Source organism: Ovis aries, chromosome 10 (assembly GCF_016772045.2).
Source record: "Ovis aries strain OAR_USU_Benz2616 breed Rambouillet chromosome 10, ARS-UI_Ramb_v3.0, whole genome shotgun sequence".
In the NCBI taxonomy this organism is placed as follows: domain Eukaryota; kingdom Metazoa; phylum Chordata; class Mammalia; order Artiodactyla; family Bovidae; genus Ovis; species Ovis aries.
In genome coordinates, this window is record NC_056063.1 from 31,932,303 (window position 1) to 31,948,243 (window position 15,941).

Below are 15,941 nucleotides of genomic sequence, written 5' to 3' on the forward strand. Positions count from 1 at the left end.
TTTTTAAGCTTTTCTCTCCTTGGCCAATGAAGAAATGAAATAATGTTCAGAGGGAAGAAATGTAAAATCCTCAAAGAAATATAAAGTGACAGGAGAAATGGATCCCTGGAAAGAATCAGGAAGATAACTTGTCCCTTTGTTCTTCCTTGTTTCATTCCAGCCAGTTTCCAAATCTTGCACAAGACTCTAGCCTTCGAGCGAGAGCTCTAAGAGTGTGTAAATCAAAATTAGTAGGCACTTCAAGACAGAAGCTCGGGTTAAAAAAAGGAAACAACCAACTATCAGTGTCAATAGTACCGTGGATCTTCCTCCCAGTGAGTTAGTAAACTGCGTTTTTACATTGAAGGCAGCACCTACATAGACTTAGGCTTTGGTGGGAATCTTTTTTTTTAAATAAGGCAACTAGACAGTGTTTTACTGGAGCCTACTATGTAATTTTCCAGATGCAGGGTTAGTCTTATAGACAGTAGAACAGTAAGTAGTATGATATTAGCAGTAGTATCTTAGCTCTTATCAGCCTGATGTTTTTTTTTGAAGGTTAATTGCTTTACAGTGTTGCGTTAGTTTCTGCTGTACAACAGCAGTGAATCAGCTGTGTGTATCCATATCTCCCCCTTTGATTGGGCCACTCTTCTGTTCTGCTCTGCCAAACTCCTGTTTGTACGCTTCGCACTTTTCTGGGTGGGTGGAGAACTGGAGGAGACAGCAGCTTCCTAGCTAATCCCCACCGTAGGAATGCAACCAGTTCACTTAAAAATAAGAGGAGGAAGGAGGCCAGGGAGTTCTGCTTGGGGAAGGCAGAACCACCTTCCCCAAGATGGAAGAGAGGATGGTAGGCAGGACAGGAGGGCAGGATTAGGAGAAGACACACGAAGCGTGCCAGCGGCAGTGGATCATGTCACGTGCTCAGCCATCTGATCGCTTTTCCTAACTCCACATAGTAGGTCATGTTCTTTCTGCCCCTTGCAGAGGAAAGAAAACACTTCTGTTCCTGTCTCTCTAGTGGAAGTGGAGGCAAAATTCATTCATTCTAAACCTCTCATGAAACTTTCTCCTGTGGCTTTATTGAATCCACAGTAGAAATGGATCCCTGGAAGGAATAAGGAAGATGACTTGTCACTTTGTTCTTCCTCATAAAACATGATTTGTAAATCAGATACTTAAAATGAGTGAAAGAAGACCATCTCTTTTTTTTCCCCCCCTAAGAAATAACACTCAGTTATTACCCAGCTGCTACATTACTTAGTAGATCTCATGATTTATGGAGGGGTGCAGAAACTGTCAGCTTCCATCCCCTTTGAAAATAGAAGACACACTTAGCTGTTTAGAACTAGAATCTCCACTTCCACTGTACAACAGAGCAGATCTGGCAAATAACCATCACTCTGAGTGTCAAATCAGTTGTCAGTCTGAGCCCTGTGAGGGCAAAGTCCCTGTCCGCCTTAATTACTTTTATCTGCAAACTGCCTCCCGGGTACAGTGCCTGGCTCATAGCAAGAGCTCAGTAATATTTGTCAAATGAATACACATAGCAATTAACAGGGCTGTGTGGAATATCTGTTGAGATTGACATTGGCCTAGAATTCATCCTCAAGTAGGAAAGAGCACCATCACTGACTGTTGCTGTCCGGTGTGAGGCTGGGGGTGTGAGTACTGGTTGTGGTGTCATGTGTGTATTATGTCTGCTTTCTGGTAGAAGTTCACAAATATTAGCATAAAGTTACAAGTCCCAGGATCTCAGAGCTCCCACACAGTTTGGTTGGACAGAAGGAAATTCTCTATCCCAAAGACCATATTCTTGGAGAGGGAAGGGCTGGAAAATGTACTGTTTGTGTTTCACAGGACATTACTCTGGAATATCATGACTATTTTGTGTGTTCATTGGGAAAATCTTGGAGTCGTTATTTTTAAATAGCACTAGTAAGAAAAACTATATTTGAGTCAATAGTAGTAACCATAGGAGAGCCTCTGAATCTTTGTTAATCGATTTGATGAACAGATATTTAGGAAACATTTGCTGGGTGTCTGTAACTATACTGCTCTGAATAGTAACATGGATTTTGTTGTCTGTTTCCTGGTAGAACAATTTTGGTCTCATGATCACACTTTACTAAAATCCAAGTTAGTGAAGTGAGTGAAAATCACTCAGTTGTATCCAACTCGTTGTGATCCCATGGACTATACATTCCATGAAATTCTCCAGGCCCGAATACTGGAGTGGGTAGCCTATCCCTTCTCCAGTGGATCTTCCCAACCCAGGGATCAAACTGGGGTCTCCCTCATTGCAGGCGGATTCTTTATCAACTGAGCTATCAGGGAACCACAAACCCAAGTTAGCTGTGATGTAGTTCATTAAGCAGTTGTAACTTTTCCAAGTAGCCCAACATTTTATGCATTTCCTACTTGCATTCTCTTACTAATTTTATTTCTGAGAAAATTTGGCCTTAGGCTTCCATTTTTATCAATATTTACAACATTACAGATTTAATTTTGTTCAGGGGCACAAAACTTGTCTCTGGAAAGACATACGCAACTGTGTGTCCTAACACACAACTGTGATTACTTACTAGATATCAACTGGTTATAACTTATTTGTTGTTGAATATTTATTCTAGAACATGTGATTGGACAATTTCTACCCCTGGTAAGCATCTGCAGATAGGTTGGCATTTTCTTTTGGTTTTCTATAACGATGAGAAACACTATTAGACACATCTTTTGAAAAGGTAAAGATTTGTGGTCTAATAGAGTTCTGAGAGGAAAAATCAGGACTGCATAGCTTTGTCCACATAATGTCGAGTGCCATATATGGATTATAAGCTAAACTATTATTTAGACGCTTCCCACTTGAGCACTGATTTGGCCACAACATCTGATATTGTATGTGTAATGTGAGGAAAATCAATATTACCACTTTAACATTACAGCTTGTATAAATCCATCATACCTCTGACATAATGCATTAAAATCAATTTAATTACTTGAGTAATTTTAGTTAGCTAATTTACTTAATTACTGATAAATTTAAATTCCCCTTAATATATCTTCTTACATTTGTGGTTTCACTTTATTTAAACAAATGGTTTTATTTCCATTATACTGTCTAATTCCTACAATAATCCTATGAGGTTTTCTTCTCGTCATTTTATTATACAAGCAAAGGGCCTAAAATCCACTTCACATGAGGCTACATGGGGAGTGATGGAAAAGTGTTAGCAGCCGAGTAAGGTGGTCAGATTCTCGGTGGAAGGAGGAGATCAGAGAGGACAACATAAGACATGAACAGCAGGCAGGGGCTGGGGACAAGGTCACTGTCTTCATACTGTGGGAAAGGAGAGAAGGTGATGGACTGGGGGGATTCAGTCCACCTTGGTGAGCTGGTGGGTTGTGGTGGAAGGGAGGAGAGATGGTGACCCTTGAAATCTGTAGAGGCACTGGGGCTAGTGGCCCTGCTCCCACAGCCAAGGAGAGCTTTTTCTCACTACCTTACACTGATGCTAATTGACATCCTCTCCTGTTACACCCTTGGCTTGATCCTAACGGATGACTGTTGAATGAGAGTAGCTGAAAAATGCTATATATGTGTTTCCAAAGAATTGCTTTTGAGAAAATGAATGGAACCCCCAGCAATTGTAGCTACAAAAATCTGGGTCATAAAGAAAATTCTAAAGTACTCCTCACTGTTCTGCTAATTAAAAAAAAAGATGTTAGCTGAATGGTCATGCCAGGATTGGGCTTTCCAAGTGGCTGAGTGGTTAAAAAAAAAAAATCTGTCTGCCAATGTAGGAGACACAGGTTTGATCCCTGGGTCTGGAAGATCCCCTGGAGGAGGAAATGGCAACCCACTCAAGTATTCTTGCCTGGAGAATTCCATGGACAGAGGAGCCTGGTAGGCTACAGTCCATGGGGTCACAAAGAGTCAGATATGACTGAGCATGCACACGTGTACACACATACACATATGCTAGAACTACTTGCACATGCATGCACGTGCGCACACACACACACACCAGGGCTACTTAGGTGGTTGGTGGTCATCCCCCTGGCAGATAAAAATGAACATATTTACATTTCTTTTATAACTCTGGTACACACAAGAAATTGGCTCCAGATCAGCCTTTTCTAAGTCCGAGGATTTCATTGCAATTGGTATTGTAATATATGAGTTGTGACTGTAAAACAAGGAGACTGACCAGAAGAGATTTTAATGGCATCTCCAAAGTATTTAATACTTGATCAGTGTCTCCAGTTTGGTTAGAAGACCTTTAACTTAGCATATTGAGTTCCCCGTGCTTTGAAATCAGCCCGAACCCCTCCCTTCTCCAGGCCCAAGATTTTCAGGGCTCTTGAAATAGATCATTTTCTCTCGAAGAATTATAGTTGAAAAGGCAAAGAGGAACAGGGACCCGTGTGCTGTGGTTGAGTGGATATCTTCTCATTCTTCCCTGTAAAAGAAACTCACCTCTTCTGCTTCTCTCTGCTTGATTGTTTTTCTCTCTGTGTCTATTAAAGCAAGTGGTTTGGAGCATTTTCACAACAGATTTTCCTGTCTTTGGTTCTTCTTTATGTATCAAATGAATGAGATTTACCTAACAGCTTCATTTCAGGTGGAAAAATGATCAGATGCACTGGGTATATAACTGAAAAGTGGTTAGTTCAGTCGCTCAGTCGTGTCCAGCTCTTTGCGACCCCATGAACCACAGCACGCCAGGCCTCCTTGTCCATCACCAACTCCCGGAGTCCACCTAAACCCATGTCCGTTGAATCGGTGATCTGTCATCCCCTTCTCCTCCTGCCCTCAATCTTTCCCAGCATCAGGGTCTTTTCAGATGAGTCAGCCCTTCTCATTAGGTGACCAAAGTACTGGAGTTTCAGCTTCAACATCAGTCCTTCCAATGAACACCCAGAACTGATCTCCTTTAGGATGGACTGGTTGGATCTCCTTGCAGTCCAAGGGACTCTCAAGAGTCTTCTCCAACACCACAGTTCAAAAGCATCAATTCTTCTGCACTCAGCTTTCCTTATAGTCCAACTCGGACATCCATACATGACTACTGGAAAAATCATAGCCTTGACTAGACGGACCTTTGTTGACAAAGTAATATCTCTGCTTTTTAATGTGCTGTCTAGGTTGGTCATAATTTTTCTTCCAAGGAGTAAGAGTCGTTTAATTTCATGGCTGTAGTCACCATCTGCGGTGATTTTGGAGCCCAGAAAAAGAAAGTCAGCCACTGTTTCTACTGTTTCCCCATCTATTTGCCATGAAGTGATTAAACTCTAATAATCCCAAGTATCCAGGGGGAGAATGATTGCTGTTCCTTCACATACATGTATTTAGTGGGAAAAAGCTCTGCATGGCTATGGACCCTCAAACAAATACATATACTCCACACTAAAGGTACAGACACTCTAAGACAGATTCAACATAATCGCTTATACAGCACTTCCAGTTTCCCTCAAGAACTTTTGCATAATTCTGAGATATATACATAAATCCATTTTATGTATGAGAAAACAGCTGCTGTGATCCACTCAAGACAGAGGGAATGAAATGACTAGCCAGGAAGAGGATCTAGGTCAGACCCCAAGATTAAGGCTGTTTCCATTATACTGGGAGGTTCAGTTACTGACTTCAAACTGTAGACCAGCGGTTGTTTTTGTCTTTGGGAATAGAGATTATGCAGTTACTACATTCTGTTAAATTTCAAACTCAGTGTTTTTCTCTTGAGGAATGATAGGTTACACTGATTTCAGGCTGTTTTTCTGAGTGATCGGCCTTAGAGAACCAGACCGCAGTCCTGGAGAGCTTTGGGTTGTTACCTGATGGAGTCAGAACCTGTTGTCACTGTCCACACACACAGTCTGTCACTGCTGCACCACAAGGTGAAGGGATTTCTGTTTACTAAGATGAGCAGGGCTCTTAAAAACCCCAACTGTTAATGGGCTGTGGAATCAAATTAGTGGGTTGTGGGACTTCCCTGGCAATCCAGTGGTTAAGCCTCCACACTTCCCCTTCAGGGAGCATGGGTTCGCTCCCTGGTCAGGGAACTAAGATCCTGCCTGCTATGCAGCATGGAAAAAAAAAAGAGTGAGTTGTATCAGTATTTAAAAAAATAAAGCAGAGTAAATAGAAACTATCTAAGTTTATTGCAAAACTTTTTTTCCCGCTTGTTTCATGGTCATGCTGACTGGAATTGCCACGCACTATGGCCAGCTGGGCAACAAACTCTCACTGCTCAGCCGTCATCGGGCTACGCAGTGTCACCCCAGCACCCTGTGCATGCTTCGAGGTGCACCAGACCAGGCAGGAGTCCAGGGGAGATGGTGTCGGGGCAGAACGATCCACAGAACCTCAGTAAGTCCTACCGGGGGTGGGGGTGGGTAGTATGATTTAGGTAAGGGTAGGTAAAACTTTTTTAAAAATAGAACTTGTTTCCCAAACACACGTACATATATACATGATAACCACATAAATGTAAAATACATGTGAGTGTGTGTGTGGTTTTGGGTCTAATGTGGAAAGTGATTGTTGTGGAACTCAGCACAATAAGTTTAAAAGTTTCAGTCTGATTAAGGTAAACTTATTAAAATTTTAACAGGTGTGGAGGGGTCCTCTCGATGCTTTGTATTTGAGAAAACAACTTCCATTTTGAGCACCGTGGTCATTTTGGCTCATCACTCCTGAGCCAGAGAACGTGGTGATGAAAATAACCCCTCTTCTCTAGTTAACGTGGCTCCCACCCTGATGGGTGCCTGTGTGCAGCACACAGTCATCACGTTCCTGAGACAAAGCAGGTGTGACCCAGGAGACGCGGTCAGCAGGTGGCATTCGTCTGTGGACGTGGATCACACACCTGCTGCCTGCAAGACCCTGTTGTTCGTCCTGGGGGAGGCATGAGCAAAGTTCTGGCATCTTAGGGTTTTGGAGGCCCCTGGTCCCTCTCTAGTACTATGACTTCTATAGATTAGTGAGGATTTTAAAATGCACAGGTTTAACTTTGTGAGATAATAGCTGTTGTCCAAAAACGAGGCTTTCCAGGGAATGAAGAGGATGCCTCCAAGAGTCCTTACTGAGCCTCCCACCCCCATCCCCAGTAGGACTTACTGAGGTTCTGTGGATCGTTCTGCCCCGACACTATCTCCCCTGGTCTCCTGCCTGGTCTGGTGCACCTCGAAGCACGTGTAGGGTGCTGGGGTGACACTGTGTAGCCAGGTGACGGCTGAGCAGTGAGTTTGTTGCCCAGCTGGCCATAGTGCGTGGCAATTCCAGTCAGCATGACCATGAAACAAGCGGGAAAAAAAGCCAAGCAGGGACATTGAGTGAGAATAGCCGTCTGCAGACTTACTCCAAGTCTGCTTCCACTTTCCTTTCCAGATTTACTCAGAGTCCACTTCCACTTTTCTCCAGATTTACTCCACTTCCACTTTTTCCTGGCTGGTGATGACATTTCTAAACTGGGGAAGCACCAAGGGTGTCAGCCCCCCAACCCACACCGAAAGGTCCCTCTCAGTGCTTAAAATAGTTGACATTTTGTGGCAAGAAAAAAAAAATTTAAGAAATCAACTTACCAAAAAAAAAAAAAAAAAGACCACTTAACTACAGGTCGGCTGAGTTCTTTAGGTCTGGATTGCTTTACCAAATTTATGACATTATCTGTTATCGTTTGGTTCCTGTCCAGGGTCTTGTCTGGTTTTCACAGTCAGTTTTCAGCAGGTACGCATCACCCCTCCCGCTGCCTACCCAAAGAGCTGCTTGCCTCGCCCCCCTTACTCACTCCATGTCTGTCTTCACTCAATGAATGCCTTCTTCCACTTACTTTCTGAAACCTCTGTCTATTCTAGCATGAATGCTCCCGTAAGAAGGGGTTCCCAAAGCTTCCGTCTCGGGGGCTAAGATTGATGGTGCTTGAGCCCACAGATGTTGAGAAGAAAGTGTGCCAGACACCTTGTGCCCCAGGAAGCAGCCAGTGCAAAGAGGTCAGGTGATGGCTCGTGTTTGCCATCCTTCTCACATCATTTCCTGATGTATTTGCCCAGGAGATGGAGGAATATGTTGAGGTGAACAGAGTTTGGACTCAGCCTCTGGATTACTCGTTTGGAAACCCCTGGCGGGTTTCCTAAAACGGCAGCGGCCTGACGCTGACCTGCGTTAGCAGAATTCTACTCCAAACCATCCTCTGTAAAGAATTCCTAGAGGGAACTTCCCTGGTAGTCCAGGGGTTAGGACTTCTCCTTCCAATGCAGGGGATGCAGGTTCGATCCCTGGCTTGGCAGCTAAGATCCCATATGCCTCACAGCTAAAAAAAAAAACAAAACATAAAAAACAGAAGCAATACTATACCAAATTCAATAAAAAGTCCACATCAAAAAAAAAAATCTTTAAAAAATTCCTAGGTATTTCCTGGCTTGCCTTTGCATATAGCTTCACCAAAAATCCAGAACAAGGTCAGGTTTTCCTGGATTTTTTTTTTCCCCTCTCATTTTGATGAAGTGGTGAAAAAGAAGAAACAGACCGGGCTAGGATTTTAAATAGACTCTGATGACATTGCTGGTTGGAGTTTTCCCTGGGGACCAGACCCCTCTCTCTACAGCCTGGCGCTGTGCTCCCTGTAAGGCTGAGGCTTGAAAGAGATTATCTGTTCGATCCATCACGGGGGACAGCTGATTAGGACCACATGGCGAGAGTTTAGAGTAACTTAACTCTTATCCACTCTCCTTCCAGCTATGTGAAAAGTTGATGGAAGACATTCTTGATCTCATTAAGCCCTGCCATTTCACATTTCCCTTCTAGAGACACTTTTGTTATTAGATGCCAAGGGGCTTTAACTTGGGGAAACACTGGCAAACGGTTGGGACAGAAGCCGCTTGTGGACGCGTTGGAAGTCGGGGGCGTCACATCTTCCTTCCGGAGCCCTTGCCCTGAGCCCTGTGTTCACCCAGCATGTTCCTGGGAATTTCATTTTTAGCTCTTGGTGCGTGTGTGCTGGGTCACTCAGTCATGTCTGACTTTTTGCAACCCTTTGAACTGTAGCCTGCCAGTTCATGTCCATGGAATTCTCCAGGCAGGAATACTGGAGTGGGTGGCCATTCCCTACTCCAGGGGATCTTCCCTACCTGGGTCACTGGCATTGACAGGCAGACTCTTTACTGCTGAGCCACCAGAGAAGGCCTAGCTCTTGGTGGTACCTATCTATTAAAAGTCTGGGTCCTTCCTTCAGAGAAAGAGCATTTCCTGACACTCGCTAGGCTCCATACCAGAAAAATGGGGCAGGCCAGGTCTTAGGAAGCACATAGCTAAGCTTTGCTCACAATAACAGCATTGTGTATCACTAGGCAATTGAGTACAACTACATAAATGCTTAAAAGTAATCAGAATGAGCATTCTCTTGACTGAGCCACTTGGACAAGACTTGGAAAAATTCGTGATTGAGGTGGAATTATGAAATCTCAAGGTGGCAGTGAAATCTAAATAAAAATCCCGTAAAATTGACTATATCCTCTCATGTTTCCCCTACAAACAAGAAGGGTGGAAAACAGTCCATCAAAACTTTATGGTTTTTAAATATTTGAAAAATGTCATTCATGTAATTTCTTTAAGAAAAGTGAGCAAGGGACTTTTTCCAAGAGAAATCCCCTCAAGCTGAAAAGGCTTTAAGTTTCTGAGATTTCATAACTTTCTTTAACAATGGCAATGAAATGCCACCCCGCCTGGAGACAAGGAGGTACCCTGTTATGATCTTGGTGGTCCTTGCAGTTCAGACACTCCTCAGTTTTCCTTTACTGTTTGAAATATCCATTGTTTTGTCATCTGAGGCGTTTTTGCGGGGTTGTGTTGGCGGTTGTCTTGGCTGACTGTGCTATTACTGATGCAATCAATGCACCGCCCTTCCTTCCTTCATCAAATACCAATTAACACACTATATTCATTTTTTATCTTATTTGATATTGGAGCATCGTTGATTTACAATGTTACGGTGTACAGACAAGTGATTCATTTATACATATTCATAATTTTTTCTTAAAAAAATTTTTATTGATGTACAGTTGATTTACAATGTTGTGCCCATCTCTCCTGTACAGTAGAGTGACTCAGTTATACACATACTTTTATATTTTTTAAAATATTCTTTTCTGTTATGGTTTATCTGGGAGACTGGATATAGTTCCTGTGCTATGCAGGAGGACTTTGTTGTTCGTCCATTCTAAGTGTAATAGTTTGCATCTGCTGCTCCTGCTGCTGCTAAGTCGCATCAGTCGTGTCCAACTCAGTGCGACCCCATGGACAGCGGCCCCCCAGGCTCCCCCGTCCCTGGGATTCTCCAGGCAAGAACACTGGAGTGGGCTGCCATTTCCTTCTCCAATGCATGAAGGTGAAAAGAGAAAGTGAAGTCACTCAGTCGTGTCTGACTCTTAGCAACCCCATGGACTGCAGCCCACCAGGCTCCTCCACCCATGGGATTTGCCAGGCAAGAGTACTAGAGCCTTCTCCTACCAACCCCAGACTTCCAGTGCATCCCTCTCTCTTCCCCTCTTGCCCTTGGCAACCACCAGTCAGTTCTCTCTGTCTGCAGTCTCTCTCTGTTTTATAGACAGCTTCATTTCTGTCATGTATTACACTTTGCATATAAGTGCTATCACTTACATAGCACAAATACCAGTATTTGTCTTTCTCTTTCTGACTTACTTCACTGATAATAATCTCTCGTTGCATCCATGTTGCTGCAGATTTTACTGTATTTTATTATTTTTTATGGATGAGCAGTAAGTCCATTGTATGTATGTACCACGTCTTCTTTATCCATTCATCTGTGGATGGACGTTTCGGTTTCTTCCATGTCTTGGCTGTTGTGAATAGTGCTGCGATGAACGTGGGGGTGCATGTATCCTTTTGAGTTCGAGTTTTGTATGGGTATATGCCTAGGAGTAGGATTGAGGTCTGTGCGGGCTCGGCCACCTAGGTATGTCTGGCTCTTTGTGACCCCAAGGATTGCTGTATCACTTGGTAATTCTATTTTTAGTTTTCTGAGGAACTATCTATTTTTTTTTTCAAATTCTTTTCCCATTTAGATTATTACAGAATATGCAATAGAATTCCTTGTGCTATACAGTTGATTCTTGTTGATTATCTATTTTATATAGAGTGAAAGTGAAAGTCGCTCAGTCATGTCTGACTCTTTGCGACCCCATGGACTATACAGTCCATGGGATTCTCCAGGTCAGAATACTGGAGTGGGTAGCTGTTCCCTTCTCCAGGGGATCTTCCCAACCCAGGGATCAAACCCAGGTCTCCTGCATTGCAGGTGGATTCTTTACCAACTGAGCTATCAGGGAAGCCCTTATATAGAGTATTGTATATATATATATATGAAGCTTACTTCCCAAAGGTAAAGAAAGTGAAAGTGTTAGCCACTCAGTTGTGTCTGACTCTTTGCAGCCCCATGAACTGTAGCCCACCATGCTCCTCTGTCCATGGGGATTCTCCAGGCAAGAATATTGGAGTGGGTTGCCATGCCCACCTCCAAGGGATCTTCCTGACCCGGGGATTGAACCTGGGTCTCCTGCATTGCAGAAAGTTTCTTACCACCTGAGCCACCAGGTAAAGAACCCCTCTGCCAGAGCAGGAGATGCAAGAGACCCAGGTTCCATCCCTGGGTAGGGAAGATCCCCTGGAGTAGTATATATCTAAATCATATTTGAAACAACATGATCCAAGGTTCAACCTGGATCTGGTCCCCACTCTGACATGTGTAAAGTCTTTGTGCAGATTCCTTAAGGAGAAGAGCGGTGCAGACTTAGGTCTCACCGTGTTTTGGATGCCACTCTAGGCAGCTGTATTGGTTAGGGATTTCATTCTCATAACGTCCTAATCCTAGGAAGCAGCGCTGTCGTTTTCACCTTCTTTTCACGGGAAGGTTAAGTGACTGCCCATATAGACTAGTCTGCAGTGGAGAAGGCAGCACAGTCCTTGTCCTTGGTCCCCTCTCGCATCAGGAGTTCACACACACATAAAATGCTTAGTTTTAGTGTCTGCTGTGTAGTACACACTGCTCACGTGTTTGCTGTTAACTGCTGCTACTGTTACCGTCTTCCCAGCCTTGGTTTCCTTTTCTGTAAAATGGGAAGAGTTAGCACTTTGTGTGGCTGTTGGGAGATTCAGTGGGAGGCTGTACACAAACTGTGCCTACACTTAGGAGGATTGTGCTGTGCTTAGTCGGCCAGGCGTGTCTGACTCTTTGCGACCCCATGGACTACAGCCCGCCAGGCTCCTCTGTCCATGGGAATTCTCCAGGCAAGAATACTGGAATGGGTTGCCATGCCCTGCTCCAGGGGATCTTCCCAACCCAGGGCTTGAACCCAGGTCTCCCACATTGCCAGTGGATTCTTTACCATCTGAGCCATAATCAGCCATAATTGCTGTGGTGAAAGGCAGTGAGCTGGGCAAAATAGAAACTACAAAGATAATCCCCTCAGTTTTCAAGGGCAGCAATTAGGGATGCAAATAAAACAGGTTACAGCCAACCTATTGCAAAGGCCTATGGGAAGAGAGCAATAAGAGGGGCGTGGAGGAGCGATGCTCCACCAGAGACGGCACCAGTCTTCTTGTACTCACCTTTTAGGTCTCCAGTTAAACAGCACCCATCCTGGGAACCTCCCCAGGCTCCCCCAAACTAGGTTTGCCCTCCCCTCACATAGGAGTCATCTCACCAGCTCTGTGAGGACCAGGAGTGACTGTCTTGCTCACTTTGATGGCTCCAGCCTGGGTGTGCCAGGGAGGAGGTGCTCAGAGATGTTTGCTAAATGAAAGAAACATGGAGTTTTAAAATTTATATGGGTCTCACTGGTCCTCCTGGGCATTGATGAGGAAATGCAGGGCATACAGAACAAAAAAGCCACTTTGAGGGCAAAAACACACACGTCACGTGACAGAATCACCGTCCCCAAAATATCCACCTGACCAGAACTGTGACCTGCGATTAACCAAATGAGATCTGACAGGAAAAAGTGTAAAGGACTGTATTTGGCTGGCAAAGCCAGCTGACCGCCCTAGGACTATGGGGAAGGAAGCAGCTGAGACAGCATATGTGAGAAAGATTCAGGCTTTTGGTTAATTCTGTGTTTAGCCAAGAACCCAACCTTGAACACCGTTAACAGGTGGATGGGGTTTGGGATGAAGGTGATGCTGGGTCTTGTTCAGTCACTCAGTTGTGTCCAACTCTTCGCGACCTCGTGGACTGCAGCACACCAGGCTCCTCTTTCCTTCACCATCTCCGGAGTTTGCGCAAACTCATGCTCATTGAGTGGGTGATGCCATCCAGTCATCTCATCCTCTGTTGCCCACTTCTCTTTCTGCCTTCAGTCTTGCCCAGCATCAGGGTCTTTTCTGGCTCTTCACATCAGGTGGCTAAAGTATTGGAGCTTCAGCATCAGTCCTTCCAGTGAATATCCCGGACTGATTTCTTTTAGGATTCTCTGGTTTGGTCTCCTTGCTGTCCAAGGGACTCTCAAGAGTCTTCTCCAGCACCACAATTCAAGCATCAGTTCTTTGGCACTCAGCCTTTTTTATGGTCCAACTCTCATATCCATACACGACTATTGGAAAAACCATGGTGGTGGTGATTTAGTCTCTAAGTGGTGTCTGACTCCTGCAACCCCATGGACTGTGTAGCCCGCCAGGCTCCTCTGTCCATGGGATTCTCCAGGCAAGAACACTGGAGTTGGTTGCCATTTCCTTCTCCAGGGTATTTCCCAACCCAGGGATTGAACCCGAGTCTCTTGCATTGCAGGCAGATTCTTTACTAACTGAGCCAGAAGGGAAGCCCATGGCAATATTTAGGGCATAGTTATACTTAAAATTTTTTATTTATACTTATTTGTTGTTTATCTAAAATTCAAATTTGAAGGAATGTCAGGTTTTTATGGGCTTCCAAGGTGGCGCTAGTGGTAAAGAATCTGTATGGATGTACTAGAAAAACCATGACTTTGACTGTACAGCCCTTTGTTGGCAAAGTGATCTCTCTGATTTTTAATACCTTCTCTAGGTTTGTCAGATGTTTGCCAGGTCTTACCATTTAATTTACATTTCAAGAGGAACAGGAATTACAAGTACATTCTATGATCCTGCCCGCATACTTCATTTTCCTCATCTGTCAAATGGGTACCTGCCCCACCAGCTTGTGAGCATTAAGTAATCTGGTGGTTTTGTTATTGTTCACTGGCAAGGAACAACAAAAGGAATAGAAATGTTTTGAAAAATAAAGAACTGGGTAGAAAAATATCTCCTTCAAAGTTTTTCTCTGAGGCAAAGAGATCAAACTTCATCTTTATAACCCCTGACGGTACAGCTACTATTTAAGAATGAAAGAAGTCAAGACAGGCAGATTTCATCTTGATATAAGCAAATACTCTCTAACATCTAAAGCTCTGTGGCAGTGGAATGACCTGTCTTGGGAGGTGGTGAGTTCCCTCTGTGTCCAGGTATTCAAACACAGCGCAGGTGCTCACTTGGTGGGACTGGACAAGACGCCCCAGCACCTTCGCACTGTTGACACTTGAGTAGGACCGAGTGTGCTTCTCTATCCTTTATCGATATCTGGCTGAGGTTCATTACCATAGATCATATTTCATCCTTGAAATCCAATGGGATGAATTCCATTGTCAGCCTCCTTGGACAGGAAAGTTGGAGAAATTTAATACGGTGTTCAGGGTCCCATACTGCATGTAAGTCCCAAGTCAAACTTGGGACCCAGATCTGATAGACTCAAGGCCCTCCTCTTGCCAGTATGTTCTTGCTGGGCTTCCCCTCAATCCCCTTGGAGGTTTGTGTGCAGGACAGAATGGAGTGGGTGGGGGCTGGGGAGCAGTGTAGACTTGCAGACCAGGAAGTGTTCTGGCCAAATGCTGCTGATATACGTTTTGACTGGCAGGCACAGTGCTTTTGGCTGCCAATGTTTAATAACTGGAGGAGTTCACATAAAAATCTGATTTCCTACTTATCTTGAAAAACTGGAACTCTAGCTGTGCTGGCCTGTATTCCCACTTGGCAACAATAGCTCCTGTGACCAAGGACTGCCCCCTCCAGACCTGGCCCCATGCTCTCAACTGCCACCACCCCTGTGGCCTTGTATCCGACTCCCTCCACCTCCCCTCCCAGCATCCCCCTAGGAGATGTCAGGGTGCTACTCCCTGCATGAACATTTCACATGCATGTATAACACGTTACAGGTTTGGGACAGGAAAATGTCTGTTATATTTTCTAGAGGGAACTAAGCCTCAGAGAGTCACAGGGCAGCTGTGCCCGACCTAAACAAGACCCTGGAAGGGATGTTCTCCGGAGAGGGTAGCTGCCCTCAGGGAGAACCCATGTCCCAGGGACGAAATGCCCCTTGCACTGGAGGATGACTGTCCCCTGGAAGGACTTTCATCTCTAGGCTCCATAAGATAGAACTTTATCTGATTGGGCAGCTCTTGGCCCTGAGGTGGTAACGACAGAGACCCCAAAACATCCCCAGCACGTTATAGCAGAGAGAGCTAAGTAGGGGGTCCAGTGACATGACCTTGCTGTTCACAGTAGGAATTTATCAGTCTGTCCCTTCATATTTCTGATCTCCTGCCAGAAGACCCCATGTCCCTGCACCGTCTTTCCTTCCCTCCACCCTTCCTTCCTTCCGTCCCATGTGTGGGGTATTTGAAGGTGTAATTGTCACTCCTAAGTCATTCTGAGAGTCCGGGCTAGATTTTGGTGGATGCAGAGAGGATGGCCTAGGGCCAGGAAACCTGGATTCAGGTCTGGCTCAACCATTCATGCTATTCCTGTGCCTGTGGGAAGGTCTTTCCTCATCTCTGGGACTCAGCTTCTGCTTCTGTAATGTGAGAGGCTGTGTTAGGGTATCACACAAGGCCCCTAACAGTTTTATAATCTTCTGATTCCGAGGCCGAGCTGG

General features: G+C 44.6%; 1 protein-coding gene across 6 annotated transcripts in view; it reads left to right on the forward strand.

Moving 5' to 3' along the window:
* The window catches only part of FLT1 (fms related receptor tyrosine kinase 1), a 208,841-nt gene that overhangs the window by 36,500 nt on the left and 156,400 nt on the right, over positions 1 to 15,941 (forward strand). The window lies entirely within an intron of this gene.